Source organism: Podarcis melisellensis (assembly GCF_964234715.1).
Source record: "Podarcis melisellensis genome assembly, chromosome: 7".
NCBI classification, from domain to species: domain Eukaryota; kingdom Metazoa; phylum Chordata; class Lepidosauria; order Squamata; family Lacertidae; genus Podarcis; species Podarcis melisellensis.
In genome coordinates this window covers 29,346,034-29,366,804 of record NC_138539.1, presented here as the reverse complement: position 1 = coordinate 29,366,804, position 20,771 = coordinate 29,346,034, and the positions used below count along the sequence as shown (strand labels likewise).

The 20,771-nt window shown below is 42.7% G+C and overlaps 1 protein-coding gene across 5 annotated transcripts in view; it reads right to left on the bottom strand.

The window, feature by feature from the left end:
• PAG1 (phosphoprotein membrane anchor with glycosphingolipid microdomains 1) overlaps positions 1-13,169 on the bottom strand; it is a 96,414-nt gene extending 83,245 nt beyond the window's left edge. For all 5 annotated transcript variants that reach the window (XM_081919804.1, XM_081919807.1, XM_081919809.1 and 2 more), the window contains exon 1: positions 11,859-13,169. The gene's annotated coding sequence lies outside the window, so the exon portion shown is untranslated. The remainder of the gene's footprint in view (positions 1-11,858) is intronic.
• Positions 13,170-20,771: the final 7,602 nt, after the last annotated feature.

The window sequence follows — 20,771 nt, the reverse complement described above, 5'->3', positions numbered from 1 at the left end:
GTCATTCTTTAAAATTTTCATTTAGAGAAAGGGAATAATCCAATCTACAGACACATGGGATTTCATCACAGTAATTTTCCTTAGGTATCGTCATCTTGAAGAGAAGGGCTAGTGGGAAATAGCCTTTTCTAATCAACATCTGCTGCTTTGCTCTCACATGTTTATTTATAATACAGATAGTGGGTGAACAGTGTGTACCCTAAAGTCAAGATTTCTGAAGCGTTCGTTTTAGTGGCAGTTTTAAAGGACATAATGGGTTTAAAAGGGTGAAAATACCACAGCTGTTCATTCCAGAGAGGTAGTTATATCAGTCTCTTGCAACAGGAAAACAAAGACAAACAAAAAGAACATAGTACTGCAGCATCTCCAAAATCAACAGGTATTTCTACACATGCTTTTGTCCACTTGAACTCTGATCTACACAAGTTTATGTTACAATAAATCTGTTGGTCTTGAAGGCTTATGTAGATGACAGGGGATTTATTCATTATCCCAAGTAGGTACTGTATAAGACGGATTTCCAAATTTGGAACCAATTGCAAGCAGAAAACTGTCCTACTCTTGAAGATGCCACAACACTGTGCCATAATCAATAGTGTGACAGAATGCCTGCTCTGGAACATTTCCAGAAGATATAACATTTATTTTCCCCAGCTCGAACATATGCGTATGCACAAATAAGTCTCTGCAAACAATCACATTTATCAGCAAGGTCCAAACCAAAGGATAGAAACGGGAATTTGCACAGCGACTCATGAGACAACTCATATGGGTAATTTAAGGTAACTCACGCTCTTCAGTTCCACAAGATAGGGAAGGAAGGAAACATGCCTCAAATCAAAAGTCATGAATATTTTATAAATACCATCATGAAATATCCAGAAGAGCAATTCCCATTTTTTCCACCACTCTCTATCACTCAAGTCAGACTGCAGCAACCACCAGACTGCTGTCTGCAACCATGACATATGACAGATCATATTATGCCAGTTTTGTGCAAGCTTCAATAGGTTTTCTGGGTTCAGTTCTGGGCAGGTTTTAGCCTTTAAAGCACTAAATGGTATGGGATGCGGGTTTCTTAAGGAAATTCACTTCTGGGATCCCTCACAAGACTTCACCAATTCAGTTGAATTATTTCCCCCCACTTTTGTGCTGATGTAGTAACTGAGGTTCTCAGGAGGGCTGGTGAGAATAAGACAGATGCCTTGCCAAGGTGGCTTACAATGATTTTACAGCATTAAAATCAGTTAAAACAGATTATGGTCAAAAGTATAAAGTGGGTCCCAAATTATAGCTATATATCATTGATATCAAAGGTCAAGGTAAAGAAGTGTGCCTTCAGCATACAAGGAAGACTACATGATGAAGATGCTAGATGCATCTTCTCTCACTCTGTGGGGAGAGATGTTCATAGTTTAGGGGATGCCACAAATAATGTTTTGTCCTGAGCTGTTAGCTCTCAAGTTTCTAGGAGCAGTGAAACTATCAAGAAGGCCTCCTCTGTCCTAGAGGGTCCATAAAGAAGGAGACAGTCTTTCGGATATTTGTGGCCTATGTTATCTAAAGCTTTAAACACTAACATGAGCACCTTGAACTGGGCACAGAAGCAAACTAGCAAACAATGCTGCTGTTATAACTCAGGGGTTATGCGTGTCCTAAATGGATCATCTAGTAGATATGGCTCAGAAGAGAAAGAGGCAGATCTACATTCAGTACAGTAGCATTTCTTGCTAAATGTGGAATATATATTGGATGCAAGCATATGAGAATCTGTCCAAGTACTAAATTTCTCTTTTATCAAAGAATGGGAAAGTTTGTTGTTTTGCAAAAAAAAATTATTTAAAAGGTTATATACCCCATACTTTACATCCTATATGGATGCTAGATTGCAGCAGTTATCAATAAGATTCTAAAGCAATAAAAACCAGCAAACCATAAAACAAATCAGCAGGACAGCAGTATAGTAATAAATACAAGCAGCCATGTAAACAGACATTAAACCTGTAGATAACTCAATTCAGAAAGCTTTTCTAAACAATGTCTTCTTTGATGCTTTAAATGTGTTTAGAGAAGTAGTCTGTGAGACCTCATGGGACAGAGAATGCTGTAGTCCAAGCACACAGTGGAGGCACATGGAGCAAGACCATCCCCAAGGACCATAACAAGAGGGTACAGGTTCATGTGACGGGAGGTGGTTCTGGAGGTATCCAAATTGCAAATCTTTTAGAGCTTTGAAAGGTGAGAATCAGAACTGGTTCCAGAATCAAACTGGGAGCCAATGGAATTGGTGTCATATAAATGTAACGAGATCAAATAGAAGGTATCCCATAAAAACAGCCTATGGTGTTGTCTCTATTTTCTTCTGTGTTCCCCAAGATTTCTCTAAAATGCACATTTCACTTTAGAGGCTATTCCAGTTGCCAAAGTAGCTTCGAGTTCTTTTCAAATGCTGCTGCATTTGGGGTTAAACTCATTAACTCATCCCCCCCCTTTTTTACACACACATGGTTTCCTCCTCCTCCCCAGTTCCAGCCTTTTGCAGACATACACACAAGCACCACAATCCACTTGCTAGGGGATCATAGGTTCTGCAACCACTGCCATACTACAATGGTCCAACTATAAGCCTTGACTGACTGTGAAGTGTGACATGTTCCCATTACCATTACAGTGCCATCATCATCTACAAGCATTTATGCCCAAATAGTCCCACTGAAATTAATGGTACCCAAGGCGCTTACAAGTAAGCACTTAAACTAAATGGATGGCAGGCTGTGGTCTATGCATTTTGTTACAAATATCTGTATTCCCTTTGTCACAAACAAATGGGTTTTTAAATCATGTTTGTATCTTTATTCCAGGAAGTCAGATTATATTTAAAGCTATCATTGGCTGACACTGAGGATGGAGATTTGAAAGCTTATCTACACAAAAGAGAAACATGAAAGGCTGAAGGATCACCATATACAAGTGTCATTTTATATACAGTCTCAGGCTGTCAGGAAAGCCTATATAGGATTTGACAATGCCACCGACACTAAAAATTCTTATCTGTATCACAAAGTTATCGGGATCCAAGTCTTTTCTAGCCCTTATCTGACAAGGCAAAGCACCCAAGGCAACCTGAGTTTTTCCTTGGGGAAAAAAATAATAGACCATACATAATTTAGAAGCTCACATTCTGAATAGAGCTGTAAGTGCTTTCTCCATTTCTAAACTGGCTAATGTGTGCATAATTGGAATTACTGACACATACAGACTTTTAACAAGCTTTCGTAAGAAGCTTCCTTAGTTAATACTCAGGATAGTTGATCAGAAGATAGAATCATCTGCTACTAGTTATTTTATAATAAAACAAATTTGGCATTGAGAATTGTTGCAGTAATGGTAAAAGGTTTTATGATGTGTAGGGTTTTTTTTTTTGCAAAACCTTTATGAAATTCTTCTAATTTTTAAAAATAAAGTTAGAAGTAAATAAAATTAATTTGTTATATCTCATCCATCTATCAAAAAGATGCCCAGATTGGCATACAGCAAAATCAATAAAAATGCAAGTACAGCAACCAGCTTCTAAAAACAAATAACATAATACAACCAAAACACACACACATACCCTTCCAGCAGTAAGGGTAAGAAAAAACCAGTAAGAATAAAAGTTCATTAAAAGTGTGCTACTTTCTGGTGAAAGACACATAAAGAGGCAACCTGGCAAATTTCATTTGGGAGACCATTCCAGTGTCACACCGCTGCCAGAAATAAAGGGCTCGTCCTTCACGTTTATATAGGAGAAAGAGGTCTCAAAAGTAACGCCGTCCTAAACTGTTTAGGGCTTTAAATCAGCATTTTGAACTGGGCCTGGAAGCAAATAGTGGAGCTGATGTATGACTGGATATAAAATTGGAGTTATATTCTCTGACCTGCAAGCACCAAACAAAAGTATAACAACTATCTTTGGGACCAACAGAAGCTTCCATGCCATCTTCGAAAGCAGACCCACATAGAGTGCATTATAGTAATCAAGCATGGATATAACTAAAGCATGGATGCTTTGCTCAAGCAAAGTCTGCCTTCTCCAAAGGCTGCAGCTGGCATATCAGCTAAAGTTAATAAAATGCACTCCTAACCACGGCAGCTATCTAAGCATTCGGGGAACATGATGAATCAATGAGTATTCTTCTGCTTTTTTGGAGATGTACTACCTCACCTAGATCGACAGCATTCTTGTATGGACCTCCATCTTGTCTGGATTAAGTATCAGTTTGTAACCCCCATTCACTCCTGATCTGAGGCACCAATTCCTAGAGTTAAGAATAGAAAGAGTGGTTTGTAAAATATCTATACTTGGAACAAGGAGTTTGCACGAACTGCCTTGTAGTACAGATCACCAGGCCTCCAAACCTCAGTCAGTTTAATTAATTGACTGAAGTTTTAATCACAGATTAAAATTTGCATCCCAATTAATCAGTGGAGCTGACTACAAGTAAGGTCTGAGACTTGAGACTCTTGAAGAACACACAGGCCCTGCAATACACAGAATGAAGAAGTGGAGAAAGCTTAAAATAAAACAAACAGATTTTCTTCCAGTATATACAAATAGCCTGACAGGAAAACAATGTGCTTTCCTGCATCATTCTGTTACAACAATATAAATCCCGGGCAACTTTTAAAGCAGCATCTTCTGCCCAGTTGGTGAGAGGGAGGGAAGCTCTTACAATAAAGCAATAATTACACCCATATTTACACTGAACCTCTAGCCTTCATGGATTTTCACCTGAAGTTACCCAAGTGGCCACCAGTCTGGTCAACCACCTCTGATAGCTTTAATCAGCCCAGAAGGGCAAGGGTCCAGAACATAGCTGTCAACTTTTCCTTTTTCTTGCGAGGAATCCTATTCGGAATAAGGGAATTTCCCTTTAAAAAAGGGAACAGTTGACAGCTATGGTCCAGAGGGCATACAGTCAGAAACATTCTGGCCCAGCTTGCCACCAGTCTGCATCACCTATAAGTGGGATTTGCACTCAAAATATCAAGGTCTGCAGAGAGATGAATGATTTTATCTTCAAAGCACTTCCCAAGAGCCAAGCACAGGGCTAGCAAAGCCTCTTGCGCAATACTTCCCAAGCACCCACAACTAGCTTTGACAGGTGTCGATCACCTGACATCATCATAATATCAGATGATTGACCAGTGTGTACCCCTGCCTACCCATCAAAGCAGGCCTGCAGAGTTGATGGGAGATGAAGGTCTGGGTTGCTGAGTGAAAAATATTCCCTAGCCCTGTTGCATATTCACAGACTTCTGAGGGTGATAAGTATAGGAAGCCATACTGAGAAACCTCTGGACCATGACAGTAACATTTGCTTATGTTTAAAATGCAAGTTTCCCACAGACATCTGGTTGGCTGCTATGAGAACAGGATTCTGGACTAGCTAGGTCATTGGCCTGATCCAGCAGTCTCTTTTTATTTGTGCCTTTTTTCAGATCCTCAGGAAAGAAAACTTGACTGAGAATTTGCATTGTGTGCACTTATTTTACTAATTTATCATCCGAAAGGTACTCAACAGATCAAACACATTTTCTACAGGCTGCACTCCTATATGTCAATGAAGGAATTTCAATTCTAAACAATGTATTTAAAAAGAAACACTTGTGGCAATGACTTTCAGTTAATGTAAACTTACGGGGATACAAGTGACCAAAAGTTATCTCAGTTTATTATCATGTTGTCCTGAAGTGCATGGACTCATAAACAAACAAACAAAAGGATTACTGTGACTTCACATGCAAAATATTTTCCTCTCTTTTCTCCAAACTTTTATTTTGTTATTGACTAAAATAAATCATACACCAATTATCATAAGCATATTGCCAAGTAAAAAGAACACTCAGAAAAAATGCCTGCAATGATAGCTATGCGGACTTCAAGGAAACTTGACTACTGATCATCAGCTATGGTCCTAAATTCACCAAGTTTTAACCAACTTCCCCTGAAATGATCAAAATGATGCACTGGCTCATTTAAAATGTGGCCTAAAGAAACTGTTGTCTGCCGCTTCTAATTGAAAAATTCAAGAAATAAAATTTCCCCTTGCAATTTTCCAATCGTTCTAGTGTCCAGGTTTTCTTAACACTCTGATGTGTGAATGGTGTGATTTCCTGGGAACAAACAGCACCTGAATACCACCCACAGCCAATAAAGAGATTTCAGTGGAAGCCTCTTGTTTGAGCAAAACAAAATCACAACTCTCTTAATATTTTCTCCTTACATTATGAATTGTTTTCCCCTTAAAAGGCAGACTCCAGATGGTGCCGTCTACCAAATTAAAATCATTTTAATGGCTGGTTAAATGTGGAGCTTAGGTTACTTAATGGAGTCCTTGGGAAACTGATGCAGGAACTAACCCTGCCCCTGCCCCCACATTGTCATTAAAACGCCTTGCAATTAGATTTATGCAGAGCACTGGGTTTTGAGATGCATTAAGAACTAGGCTGCAGATTAATTTTTCATTATATGATTTTTTTTTAACAAAAGGAATTAGAGAAAACCATTTATGTGCATTTTTTGGATTAAAAAGATCTTTCTAGCTTTTTAGTCATGCAAGCAGTTCTTGTGACTTACTTTGGCTCACATTCTTTGCAAGATCTATTGACAGCTGGTTGCACAGCAATGCTCTGATGGGAACATTTAGGTGTTTAAATTCTAGAACTTCAGGTGTAGCCAATTCTGCTTACAGAGCTGAAAGTAACCAAGACTTTTATCACTTTAATATTGTGTTTTCCTGAAGTGCGTGGACTTGTAAACCATAGGAATAATTGGCTTCACATGGGAAATGTTTCCTTTCCTCCATTTTTAGTTCTATTTCATTACTGACTAGAACTAAGTATGTATGGTTTTATACTGTTAGAATAAAAATCTTCTGGGACAGCTTTTTGTAATACACATATTAATCGTAATGACAAACACTAATTAAATAAATAAAATGGAGAGTTGTTAATGGCATTGGACATTCTCCAAAATATATCCTTGCCTAGGCAAGAGAAGCTTTAAAAGGTATTGCTAGAACACTATGGCAACAACAAAAACGCAGCAGAATTTGATACAGCATGTCTACGGCTGATTACAGTAATACCTCTGGTTACGAACCGTCCTCCTTGCGAATGCTTACGAGCTCCGCTAACCCGGAAGTAGATGCTCCTGGTTGCGAACTTTGCCCTGGGATGCAAGCGGAAATCGCGTGCCAGAGGCGCGGGCACAGAGGGAGGCCCCATTAGCGAAAGCGCGCCTCAGGTTAATAACAGTTTCAAGTTGAGAACGGACCTCTGGAACGAATTAAGTTCATAACCAGAGGTACCACTGTACAGTAAAGGGGAACACTGTCTTGATCCTAAGAACAGTTGCTTGAAATGCTATGAAACCATTATTTCGAGTGTGATGTTTTGAATTGCTTGACCACATAAGTCGCTGCAAAAGACTAGGCTGCAGGAGGTACACATGAAAGGAACCCTTGTGCATCCTTAGAGGTACAGTTTCGTGATAGTATTATACCACTACTTCACCGCTGTGTTTGCTTGGTCCCAGGGCTGTTATCCCTGCATTGGCAGAATCCCAATGTGATACAAGGTTATTAAGGTGTACTCATAAGAATTTCACCATTATCAAGTGGAAATAGCAAATAATATTCCGTAAGATAAAAAAAACAAAACACAGAGAAAGCCCAAGCAGATCAAAATGATACTATGGCATTAACTACAAAATGTATTTTTTTAAATTAAATATATATATAACAAGAAACAAGTGTTTTCCTGCTTTTGTTGTTCAGTTGCTCAGTGTTACATATTTAATCAGTTCAAGTATTCAGCATCACTGCTGATATATTACTGTGCTTAAAGCCAGATCCCTGGGTGACAGATCAGAATGAAAGGTCAAAGAGCTCTACTATTCAAAGCATTACAGTTCAACCACTTATAAATCACTGGCTGTGTGTATAGATAATTAGGTCTATTAGTGCTGTGCAGCTGAAAAGCTTTTCCGTTGCATGAGTTGCTAAGGGTTTGCCACTCAAATAACAGTGGGATTATTTACCATGGAGGCCTCCACATGCACACATATGCCTCCACATCGGAAGCGGAAGTGGCTCTACTCGTGTGCACACAGAGAGGAGCAACATTCTTCCAGTGGCAATCCCCAGTGCCTCATGGAACTTAACCTTGGAAAAAAGCATGTGAGGGATTGTAGCTGAGAGGGAAAGTGAAAATTCTCTCTAGCAGCAACTGTATGTGCTGGTTAGATACAAACAGATAATGGTCAATACATGGCAAATGTGTCTTTCCGTCAACTCACTGGCTCAGTGCATACAACACACACACAACCACGGTTAGAAGTGCAAGCCATGATGTGATGCTTTAATCTGTGTCAAGTTCCAAGTCTGCACACTAATTTGGCTTGAGTAGGAAATGAAAATCCTAATTAGGGAGGGACAAAACAGATCAATTTCTGTTTCTCTCAGATTCTCATTTTTCCAGTCTTTAGGTCCAGTTCTCCAGATTTCTTCATTAGCTTCAATTTTTTTTAAAAAAAACTTTTAATGAAAATTTCTCTGCATTTTTGCGATTTTTTAAAAACTATATATATTTGTATATGCATTTTTCCCTAACATAATGCATTACATTTTTTTTCATTAATATATTGTTGCATGCTGCCCCAATCTCCAAGTGGTGTGAGATTCCTGAGGTTCCAGGCACTTACCTAGGGTTTGGTTTCCTCAGAATGAGGGACAGCAGAGACTTCTCCCATAGTCACAACTGTGGATTCAAGCAGAAACCAGGCATGGCTCTGTCTCTCAGTTGCCCAGCCTGCAGCTTCTAGTTCACACACACAACTCAGTTCTTTCATTTGAACTAACAGACGTTTGAGGGATTGGAGTCCCCCCATTTGTCGTTTGGCACAGAGCCACTTCCTTTGTTACCTTAATGACCCATGCTTGGGCCATTACCAATAAACTTACTTGGCAATTAGAATCCCTGCTGAATCCAGAAACTGGACAGACATACAGCCTATCCCCAACACTCAAACTCACAATGCTGTGCATTTATTTGCACACTGTAGTTTACACGTTTTTGTGCATATGGCTGGAGAGATGCATTGCAAAATTTAAAGTAGTACAAATTGTCCTTGCTGAAGAATGAAGGCTCAAAGGAGGATTCTGTGTAATGTTCAGACTGCTGCAGTACATATGCAAATCACTAGCTTACGGCACTTCAGGCAATACACATAATTGATTTCAACAACAAATATCTAACTCCCAGAGTTTCAGATGTTTATCCAGCACTGAAACACACCCTTGCTATCCCATATAGAGAAATGGGGCAGGCTCAACTTAGTGCAGCAAGTCTTACTACAATTTCTCACTATGCCTAGTAGGTGGAACCATCTGTTCTCTCCTCCTTTGGTACCTCTTGGTGTCTCTGCCCCTTGAGAAATGGGTGGGCATCTGACAGCACCAAGGCAGGTGGCACAACAGGTACCTAAACGCTGACAGCTGTGAAGAGGAAGACGGGGATGGAGAAGGAGGTGGGGTTCATGGCTCTCATCATGGAGTCAGGTAAGGTGAGAGACCAAGTTGAAGGGACTCCCCCCCCCAAAAAAAACCTCACTATCAAGTTGCCCCAATTCCAGCAGATCTCTGGTCCCTGCTGGAGCCCTCCCCTGGGTCCTCGGCAAACTCCCCACCCTAACTCTGCATCATCCAAACTCGGCCAGCCCACAACAGAAATGACACAAATCTGGAAGGTCTGTAGTGTTTCAGTTTTTATATTGTTTTAGAAATTGGGCAAATTTGCCTTTGAAGGAGCGTCTCCACCCCCATCGTTCTACCCGGACACTGAGGTCCAGCACAGAGGGCCTTCTGGCAGTTCCCTCACTGCGAGAAGCCAAGTTACAGGGAACCAGGCAGAGGGCCTTCTCGGTAGTGGCACCTTCCCTGTGGAACACCCTCCCACCAGATGTCAAAGAGAACAACAACTACCAGGCTTTTCGAAGACATCTGAAGGCAGCCCTGTTTCGGGAAGCTTTTAATGTTTGATGTATTATAGTATTTTAATATTCTTTTGGAAGCCGCCCAGAGTGGCTGGGGAAGCCCAGCCAGATGGGCGGGGTATAAATAAATAATAATAATAATAATAATAATAATAATAATTTGAATGCAAACTGAATCAAATTTCTCCACCATCCCAAAATCCTGAGCACACTTAGGATTAGTTAACAAAAATGTAAAATGGGAGACTGGTATAGAAAACACCCGAACAAGGAGAGCTCCTTTGCAACTGGTTATTCAGACTTGGCAGCAATCCATTAGGTGCCACATGATCTATGATCAGATAATCTGGAAGTGAATAATCCCACAGTGCTAGAGTAAATTGCACAGGCTGGCTATGTACACCCACTTATTCTCATCACATGCTCCCTTTCTCGCTTCAGTATGGATTTTCGTCCTTACTAATGAAGTCTCCGCCCCATCCCAACTTCCCAGTTTAAATGTCACTACAGACCCCAGCTGCTTGTACCGCAACCGACAAACTACTCAGAGATAGTTCCATTGAAGCTGATTGCATTGCATGAGATCACAGACAAAAACTGCTATCAAACAGCTGACACCCCAATGCATAACCACTACTGCTACACCTCTCATGTTGCTACTTCCAAGTAAGAATGCAAACTTGGAAAGCTTAAAGGATGCAATCTGATTTTAGAATTTTGATACTAATTTTTGGCACCTAAACAAAAACAGAGACTATGAGACCAAGCAATCTGAGGTTGGTCAGCTAGTTTCTGTAGATATTGTGCCATGCATGCCTCTCATCCAGTGGAATCCTGTACATGCCTACTCAAAAGTAAGCCTCCCTGAGTTGAATTCCTGGTAAATGAAAATAGCTTTGCAGCCTGTTTCTCTCCCCTTGACTACAGTCACCCCTCTCACTGCAATATTATTATTCCACATTCCAAAGTGCCTCTCAGCCACAAGTATGTTTACAATTCTTATCTCATTTATCCCTTCCTTCACTTTAATTTAAACTGAGATTTGCCCTAGACCACCCAGCGAGCTGAGATGGAACATAAAACCACTACACATAGTCACACACAGCCTGCTGCTACCACAAACGCTAGCTGATGTCGATTACCCAGCACCACAATCCTAAAACACTTCTAACTTGCAAGCTGTCACAGTTATTTCCATGGAACTTTCTTCAGTCCAAGTAATGCTGCTACAGTCCTAGGCAGGCTGACTTGGGACCGCAAATGCCGCTTCATATCATGGGAGAGGCTTCTCAAAAAGTATAACTAGGATAAGGCTGCACCTGCTCTTTGAATCACAGCCTAAAAGCTGCAGTCCCCTAAACACTGGTTTAGAAACATTATCACGCAGCAGAAATGGCAAATCCGTGAGATTCCTTAGGAATGAAGTACACTGTGGATCTTTTATCAGTCTGTTATTCCCAGGCTATTTGTGCTCTCCTCCTGCCTCTCAGAGTACTGCTCTTTATCCCTTCCACCCTCCATTTAGGAGCTCAGCTCACCCTTGAAAGTTGACTATCTCCCCTTCCACCTGTTTTAGGGCTTTAATTTCAGCAGAGATCCATTCCTGGGTCCCTATATTCACCGACAGAGTCACGTCTGCCAAACCATCGTAAGGGGGGAAAAGCAGTGCCTCTGAGCATCTGCAGAGTGCATTGTCCACACTGCTAGGCACCAGCACCACCTCCTCTCTCCCCTACACTTTCGGCTTTTCACGAAGAGTTCAGCGTTGCAGTTTCTCCCGCATCACACAATCAAGGCTGCGACCCTTTTTTTCTCCACTTACCAGAGAGGCAGGTCCCCCGGGCAGTGGCGGCAGAGTCTTCCCTCTCTTTGGAGCTGGGGAGCTTTTTCTGATCCTTCCAGGTGCCGCGCCCCCGCCGGCGGCTTCGCGCACTGCAGCTCTAAGGCTGAGTGAGGACCCCACGCTCCGAAAGGCAGCCGGCTGAGGCGCCGAGTCCAAACGAGCCGGTCCTGGCAGCAGCGTCGAGCCCACAGCGCCCCACTTTCCTTCTCCTCAGCTTGGCTGAGAAGAGAAGAGAAGAATGGGGAGCGCGGGCGGGGAGGTGGTGCGCGTGGGAAAGCGCAATGGAGGGAGGGAGGGGGGGAAGCAATACGTCGCAAAGAACAAACACAAAAAAGGCTTCCCGTGGCAAGGGAGGCGCAGGGCTGAGGGAGAAAGAGGCAGCCCCAGAGCGAGCAGCTTCTAGTTCAGGGAGTCCCTCACACAGGCGAGGAGGAGAGAGAGAGAGAAACAGCAGCGGCAGCAGCGAGAGGAGGAGCAGAAGTGGCGCCGGAGAGGGCAGCGCGCGAGCATCGCCGGCAATGCGCATGAGCCCAGCAGCTCGGCGAGGCTCAACACCACAGGCGCTGCTGGCGGCGGCCAAATGGCGAGGGAGGAGGCATTCCAGCCGAGGCTGCAGGCACCTTTCTGGCCCCCCCGAGAGGATTCTGTCCGATTCCCTGGCCCGCAGCTTAGCCGGCCCCTGCTCTCTCGCTCGCTCGCTCTCTCTCGCCGGTGTCCTGCCTGCTTTCCTCTCCCTCTTCACTCAACGGCCCCCTCACGCTGCACCGTGTCGCCTTCGATAACGCGAGTCGCCGCGTTCAGACGTGCGCGGAGGAGGAGGAGCGCTGACCCTCTCCTCAACTTTCAGTCGGGTCAACGTTCACAATGCCCGACGCCTGCCAGAGACGGCTGCTGTTGCTGTGGGAGGGCGGTGGGCGAATGGAGCTCGTCTGACGAGAGCGAGGCAGGTACACGCACACACACGCACACCGAAGGGATTGCCAGGTCCTCAGCCTGGCAGACAAGAGCGGCGACGGCATTTAGTGGGTCAGTGGGGCGAGACGTCGGAGGAGTCGTGGTGACCTGCGGATAATCCAGGGTCACGTGCTTTTAGGCATTATTCTCTTTATACTGTACATTTAGGTGATTAAATAGAGCAGGGGCGATCCCAGCCAGGCAGTGCTGCTGCGTCCCCGAGTGACGTGAAGTCAATGGAGATCTAGATTGCACCGTGCCTCGAGAGAACATATGGATTACTGCAGTCTCCCTAAATGCAGTCTACCTAAATTGCTTTTGAATTATGGTGCTGGAGGAGACTCTTGAGAGTCCCATGGACTGAAGAAGATCAAAACTATCCATTCTTAAGGAAATCAGCCCTGAGTGCTCACTGGAAGGACAGATCCTGAAGCTGAGGCTCCAGTACTTTGGCCACCTCATGAGAAGAGAAGACTCCCTGGAAAAGACCCTGATGTTGGGAAAGATGGAGGGCACAAGGAGAAGGGGACGACAGAAGACGAGATGGTTGGACAGTGTTCTTGAAGCTACCAGCATGAGTTTGACCAAACTGCGGGAGGCAGTGGAAGACAGGAGTGCCTGGCGTGCTGTAATGTGACACGACTAAACAACAACAACAACTTCAATGGAAAAGGCACTGCCTGTCATTCCTCAAGCAGTGGAGAGGCCCTGTTCCCCAACTGGGAGATGGTTTAACTCGCTGTGAAAAGAAAAAGTTCAAACTCTGTCCCCAGCAAGCTTTCTCATAGTTATGGACAAACCTCCTGATGCATTTATTCGTATTGTCATCACAAAGCACCTACCATTTTGGAAGTGTTGCACCTATGTTAAAAACGAGTAGAGAGAGTAGAAGAAAGCAAGCATTACAGCAGTTGTTCCTCCCATAGCCTATAGCTTGGGGCCATGTTGCTCTATCCCCTTGCCATGATGGGAAGCAGAAGGTGCCTCCTCCCAGAGTAATTACTACAGCGTTTCAGTACTGGCTACAGGAGGAACATGGTGGTGTCCCTGTTGATCATTGATAGGTGAGGCTGGAAAATAAGAAAATCATCAGCTCAGAGTAGCAGAGTTCAGAAGACTGATGTGCAAAAAATGTGCCTCTGCCACTAGCTGATTTCCCTTTCTTCTAGTACATTTTTCTTCTCGGTCTCCAGTATAGTACCATGGGACTACGCCAGCCATGTTACACTGCATATTTGCTACTTGATCTTGCAGCCATCAAACAGCAGATGTGGATTTAAGAACTTGCCATGAGCCTTTCTCAAAAGTGAATTCACAAGGGTGTGAGAGAGTTATACACAGATACAATCTGTAGGCAGATGTGAGAGTGATTCCCAGACCAGCAAAATGAATCATATAAATAATGTGTAATTAATAGCCTTTAATAAGTAACATTTTAATAAAGCTAGATGGACAGTTGGATCAGCAGCCATACAACTCGGAGGTGCTTAGTAATTCTGAGTAATCATGCTAAGGATTTCTGTGTTAAACCTCTTTTGGCTCTAATTCAGAAGAAAAGCCAGGCGGCAAAATGAAAGAGACCTGTTATTTTCTAGCTTAACTGAGGCTACGATTTGAAAATGCTACTGGGCTGCTTTTTGTTGGCAAGGTATTCCAAGGTGTGTGGCTAAAAATAGAACTGGATATTTTCTTTCCCTTAGGCAATTCTGTGCATGGCAGAGAGCACCACCAGGGAGAAAATGAGCCCCCAACACTGAATGCAAAATTGCCCTGTTTCACAAGCCAACTGTCAAATGTTTGGAATTCTGCCTCAATAAAAATAATGAGTTATCTAAAGTACATGCACTTTGGTAGAATTTGTTTCAAGTTTATTACATTCCAATTTTTAAATACATTTCCAATAAAATGCAAGCAACTATACAGAATTAAAGAAGCCATCCATCCATCCTGTACCCTAAAATTAATCCTGCATGCACATTTGCACAATTAAAATGGTTATTGAATTTCCACATGTGTTTTCTTAAAGCAATTGCATCACTATGCTCTTCAGCATTGCAAGTCTATACATTGCAAGCATCAGAAGTAAGCCTGGTTTAGTTCAATGTGGATCACTTCCCCCCTGGTAAGTAGGCATAGGGTTGCAGATCTAATGACTTTTTTGCCTGACACTGCAACTACACCAGCAGCCGCACTGGGACTCACTTAAATGCACAAAGCTTTTCTCCAACTAGCTTTAGCTCAGCCTGCAATTTGTCACTCCCAGTGGTGTAACAGTAAATGTTGAAGTGCAGGACTCATCGTGACAGCTCCCACAGTCATACCCCCAAAGAGAATCCAAAAATGCAGACGTCTGTGTTGATCCATTATTATATCATCAACAGCAGCAGCATGTGGCATAATGCCCAACTTATTAAGATAATCATGACTGCAATCTTATGCATATAGTTTCCTGGAAGCAAGCAAGCAAAATAAATTCACCTTTGAATCGACTGCATAGGTTCAACTTGCAAAACATACTGAGATTTAACAAAAAATATTCAGCCAGATGAAATGCAAGTTCAGTTTTTTAATTAGAAATGCAAACAAAACAAATGCAAGTGTTATCGTTTAAACAGCGTAAAGCAGGAACGCCTTAAAAGAAAAGACATATGCAGCCTCTGCTTGCTTTTCTTACTCATTCTCCAGTTTCCTCTGTGCTCAGGGTGTGGAAGCTTTGGCCTCCAGATTTTGCTAAACTACAATGCCCATTATCCTGGGCCATTGCCCAGGCTTGCTGGGATGGGTGGGAGTTGTAGTTTAGCAACATCTGGAGGACCAAAGGTTCCCCACTCCTGCTCTCAGCTTCATTTTCACCTCCCTCATCTGCCAGATCAAGGAGGGCTGATCAATCATCACCCCAATGCTTCAGCAGCTGACACCATCATGTCTCCTCTGAAAAGCATCCCAGAGCAGCACTTTCCTGTGCCTTGCCTTCCAGGACACTGGTCATTCCACTCCCTTGGAGGTTTCCCCATTGCTCCTAGATGAAAGCCTGAGAAGAAACAATACAGTGGCACCTCTGTTTACAAACTTAATTCATTCCGGAGGTCCATTCTTAACCTGAAACTATTCTTAACCTGAGGTACCACTTTAGCTTATGGGGCCTCCCGCTGCTGCCGCTCTGCCAGCACGTGATTTCTGTTCTCAGCCTGAGGTAAAGTTCTTAACCAGTGAACAAAGGATAGCAATGTTAGACTAAACTGCAAATATGGGATCAGCCTGTCCTCTCTGCTTACCCTGACTCACTTCATACCATTGAATTATATCATTATTGCTTATAAGCAATCTCCCGGCAGTATGGCATAGTGGTTGGACTAGGACTTGGGAGTTGTTGTTTAGTCATTTAGTCGTGACTGACTCTTTGTGAGCCTATGGCCCAGAGCACGCCAGGCACTTCTGCCTTCCACTGCCTCCCGCCGTCTAGTGAAACTCATGCTGGTAGCTTCGAGAACACTGTCCAACCATCTCGTCCTCTGTCGTCCCCTTCTCCTTGTGCCCTCCATCTTTCCCAACATCAGGGTCTTTTCTAGGGAGTCTTCTCTTCTCATGAGGTGGCCAAAGTATTGGAGTCTCAGCTTCAGGATCTGTCCTTCCAGTGAGCACTCAGGGCTGATTTCCTTAAGAATGGAGAGGTTTGATCTTCTTGCAGTCCATGGGACTCTTTCAAGAGTCTCCTCCAGCACCATAATTCAAAAGCATCAATTCTTCAGCGATCAGCCTTCTTTATGGTCGAGCTCTCACTTCCATACATCACTACTGGGAAAACCATAGCTTTAACTATACGGACCTTTGTTGGCAAGGTGATGTCTCTGACTTGGGAGACCAGGGTTCAAATCCCCGCTCAGCCATGAAGTTCACTGGGTGACCTTGGGCTAGTCACTGCCTCTAAGCCTAAACTACCTCACAGGGTTGTTGTGCGGATAACTTGAGGAGGGAGAGAACCATGTACACCACCTTGAACTTGGAGAAAAAAGGTGGTATATGGATGCAATAAATAAATATTATAATATGCATACAGTGGATAAGATAAATTAAATTTGCATGCTGGTGTGTTCCATTGGGCATGTGCTTCTTGTACCCATCAGATGCTCAAGGCTCTCTGTGACAATCAGTGCGCCGGAAACATGCCTGAAGTGGCAAAGTTCCCTTGTATGGCATTAGCTCACATACTATTGTGCTATGTAAGGCTTTGCAAGCACTTGGCCAGCACCTCACCCTTGCCAAAATAAACAAAAACAAAAAGCCTCCCTATGAGGGAAGGTGAAATCTTTGCTTCCCAGTTCTGAGTTCCATGGACAACTTAGGGATAAAATAAACACTACTTGGAGGTGTGTGGGTGTGTTTTTTTACACCATCCATCAAGGGTCACTACCATTGTGTCTCCCAGATGTTGCTGGATGACAGCTACCATCTGCAACATACTCTAATAGGTATTAAACTCCAGCGACATCTAGAAGATAGCACAATGGCAAGGGTGGTAGTCAACGGAGTTCCATTCAGAGTAGACACAATGAAATGAATGGACCTTAGTCATAATCATTAAATTCAGTGGGTCTACCCTGAGTGGGTCTACCCTTAGTTGACTCCCATCTACAAGCTACCAAATGACACAGTGCAGGGACAGATTTGTGCAGTTCTCTGAGGTTCTTTTGCTGGAAAGCGACCGACAACACGTGCTTGCTTATGAGGTTGGAAATGTGTGTTTATATCTGTAGAAGGTGCAGAAGCCTACCATATGGCCCATCTTGCATAAAAGCTGTTCAATGTTCTTATGAATATTCTAGCAGCCCAGCTATTCTCAATTTGTGGTTAATTCCCAAACGACTTGCTAGCACAACAATGAAGTAGCACGTGTGCTTCTGTCTGTGCTGCAGAGGCTTATTCCAGAGCAGTGTTCCTGTTTTAGCTGTTCTTCTGTGGTTGTTGTGAAACATATCAAGGACTGGGACATCAGATTAAGGATTCTTTTCAGAGTTATGGCCTGGTTTGCACATCACGCTAAGCTAAATCCATTGCTTAGCATCAACATGTAGGCTCCTAGAGAGGAAGTTGCAGTCACTTTCCCCCCTCCCTAGTTGTTCTGCTGTTGAGCTAATCTAAGCCATAGTTTGGTTTAGCCCGTCATTCATACCTGGTTTTGTGGTTTAGCTCTCTCCAGGATAGCCATGGGCTGTAGCCAAGATCTGTCCTGTGGTTTACAGCTAATGGTAAATCAATTCTGTGAGGAACCAAAAGATTTTCACATCCCTTTGCACGAAGGGCTCTAATCTGGGGAGCAAGGGTGCACATTTTGATCACATTTTTGTTTACACACAAGGAGATGTCCAATGTTCCTCTGCAGAAGAAGGGTTATTCATAGAGCTGGAAACTGGTATGTGGTGAAGGGTTATGAAATTTTCTATCAAAGTATGGGTCTAGCAGAGCAATAGCATTCTAGCTGTAAAAAGTCCCATGATCACAATTGAGGAGTTTACTGAAAGACCAAACCATGAGTGTTTTTTCAGCTTATGGCTTAAATGTCTTAAGGTCTTATTTAAGTGTGTTCATAGGCCAAAGATTTTTAAACCTTTGTGGCTTAGTGAAGTGATACAGGATGGAATGGTCTCTTATGCATTATTTTTTTAATAAAAAAAGAGGTAAAGGAATAGGAGATCTGAGGCTTAGGACAAAAGTCCCTAACAGAACTCCTGACAGGAATCATTGGGGAAGAGAGATCCCTTTTCTGCAGCTTGCTAAGGACAGAGTTGTATAAGCATACAGTGGTACCTCGGGTTCAGTATTTAATTCGTTCCGGAGGTCCGTTCTTAACCTGAAACTGTTCTTAACCTGAAGCACCACTTTAGCTAATGGGGTCTCCTGCTGCTGCCGCACCGCTGGAACACGATTTCTGTTCTCATCCTGAAGCAAAGTTCTTAACCCGAGGTACTATTTCTGGGTTAGCGGAGTCTGTAACCTGAAGCGTATGTAACCCGAGGTACCACTGTACTTAGAACAAGGCACTCAGTGCATGTACAGAATGGAATTCAGTTGATAAAACACAGGGCACTCACCTACATACACTTGCCCTCAAAATCTGCTCTGGAGGCTTGAGGGACCCCCCAAGCAGATTGTGGGCATGCATTTTGGCAGGGTGGGGAGAGGAAGGTGAAGCCCCGTTGTGCAAGCGAAAGTCAGCTCACACAATGTTAGATTCCTTCCAGAATAAAAGACCTTCCATCCAACATAAAGTCTGCAACTGCTTTATCTTACTGAGCTTTATACACTGTGACCAAAGGTGAATGCATGATTGGTGATTGATTATTTATTAATAATATCCATGATGAAATTGTTGTTGTATCAGGATGCAATTTTCCATCATCACCAAAGCCAGAGTTCTATTATTTTTAAAAACTCTTTAAAGCAGGTGTGGAAATCCTTTGGCATTTTGGATGTTGCTGAACTATAAATCTCATCATCTCTGGCCATGGGCCATGCTTGACAGGGCTGATGGAGTTGTAGTTCTGCAACAACTGGAAGGTCAAAGGTTCTCCCACATCTGCTTTAAAGGTTGGTCTTTAACACATAAGTGCTCAGATACTCCTTTAAAAGTGACCAGCATGAGCATCTTGCTATTTCCAAAATCAACAAATATTTTCAAAGGTCAACGGCCTTTGCTTTCTCTAGCAAGGTTCCCACCAAATCTATTATGTCTGGACAGCTGATGCCATAATGCTACTGCTGCAAGATTAGAGCTAGAGAAATAGGGGAAAACTCTTGGCCATTTTTATTAAAGCTTATCCATACAAGTGATTGGTGAATTCAATGGGCCTTGGCAAAGACGTGCAAGTTGTTAGGAGGGACCTGCTTCATTGTACCAGAATGAAATTGCCACTGGCAAATATATCTTATACTGTATAGCTTTCTTGCAGCCTTAAACAAAGGAAAAGAGAAAGAACTTCAGAAAAACTGGATAGCTTCATGCAGGGCAATTCATTTCTCAAATCAATGACAAAGTGCATTATGGCTGATATGTGCAAAATAAATTCTGCCAGACAAGACTGGCAATCTAAATGAACCAATCACTGTTGGCTCTTTGTCTTCTTTAATGCCAAGTGCTTATGGATTGCTAAATTTAGTATTTCCATTTGAAAACTGGCCTGCCTTGAGGCCAAGCCCTTCAACTGTCAAGATTTATCTTGAGAGCTTCTAGCATCAAAGTTAAGTTTCAGAGAAGCCTCACTATTGAATAGAATACCCTAAGCAGCTTGGGACCGAGTTACCTGAAGTTATGAGAGCCCATCTTTTCATTAAACATCAGCTGTTGGGACAGCTATTTTTTACTGGTATATAAAGGTATGGGAAGCAGCCCTACTACAAAAAGTAACGTATAAATTGAGATCTTCTGGAAGTCGAAAGAGTAAAGACAAATTTCTGTCAGTCTAGGACAACTTTATTGCTTATGAATATGGTAATGATTGCCTCCCACAGCCTTTATAATGTTGTGGTTAATAGAATAAGGAGAAACTCACGGAGCTCCATAAGCTTCTGTCTGTTGACTAAACACTTCCCCTGCAAAATGAATAAAGGGTATTTGCGTTAGCATTGTCTTTTAATTCTTTACAGGTTTGATGTGACTCCTTTTTATGCTAACTATACAGAATGTACTGTCTGTGCTTATTTACTAATGTTGTTTATTTTAAATTATTGTTTATATTATTCTTTACTGTTCCTAATTATAAAACTTTATAACAATTATACATACATACATGCATGCATGCATGCATACATACATACATTCATCTGCTGCACCCCTCTTGTATGCACCTTCTGAGGCACGGTTTGATGACAATGGGCAAGAGGGTCCTCTCAGTGGTGGCACCCCATATCACTTGCCCAAGACATTAGATCATCTTCCTCTTT